Source organism: Ovis canadensis, chromosome 3 (assembly GCF_042477335.2).
Source record: "Ovis canadensis isolate MfBH-ARS-UI-01 breed Bighorn chromosome 3, ARS-UI_OviCan_v2, whole genome shotgun sequence".
Lineage (NCBI taxonomy): Eukaryota > Metazoa > Chordata > Mammalia > Artiodactyla > Bovidae > Ovis > Ovis canadensis.
In genome coordinates, this window is record NC_091247.1 from 232,073,765 (window position 1) to 232,074,507 (window position 743).

General features: G+C 39.4%; 1 non-coding gene across 1 annotated transcript; it reads right to left on the reverse strand.

Annotated features, from left to right (window-relative positions):
* Window positions 1–255: 255 nt before the first annotated feature.
* Window positions 256–327, reverse strand: TRNAC-ACA (transfer RNA cysteine (anticodon ACA)). The gene has a single exon. It is a non-coding gene; the product is annotated as a tRNA-Cys (tRNA).
* Window positions 328–743: the final 416 nt, after the last annotated feature.

The following is a 743-nucleotide window of genomic DNA, read 5'->3' on the forward strand; positions in this document are numbered from 1 at the left end:
CGAACATTAATACTAGATATTTCATATTGAATATTTCCCAGTTAACATGAATCTGATATTCATTTAGGTTAATTTCTCTTGTATTTAGAATTCTCTGATTTGTAAGTACTTATTTTTCTTTGAAGTGAAGTGAAGTCGCTCAGTTGTGTCCAACTCTTTTCGACCCCATGGACTATAGTCTAACAGGCTCCTCTGTCCATGGATTTTCCAGGCAAGAACACTGGAGTGGGTTGCCATTTCCTTCTCCATGAGATCTTCCCGACCCAGGGATTGAACCCGGGTCTTCTGCATTGTAGGCAGACGCTTTACCATCTGAGCCACCAGGGAACTGTGACCCTCAAATATACAGCCAGCTGACTTGCAACAAGCATCCTGAAAGGACGGTCTTTTCAACAAGTGGTGGTGGAACAACTAGAGAGCCATTAAGTGAAAGAAACCAACCAACTACCCCCAACCCTTACTTTAAGAATCTTTGTTATTCAACTTTTCTTTAGGCCAATTATTAGAACTCATGTCCCATTTTGGCAATATTATTAAAACAAATAAACAAACAAACAAAAGACACACACTGAGACATACATAAACTGAGACAGACAGACAGAAATCTCATAGTTTTCCAGTTGATATTTAAAATGTCTCTTTGACACCCCCCCCCAACCCTACCACCATTTTTTTTTGTTTGTTTTTTTTTTTTGAAGTTCTAATTTGCCCAAGGCTGAGGTCTCAGGCAAAATGGGCTGTGT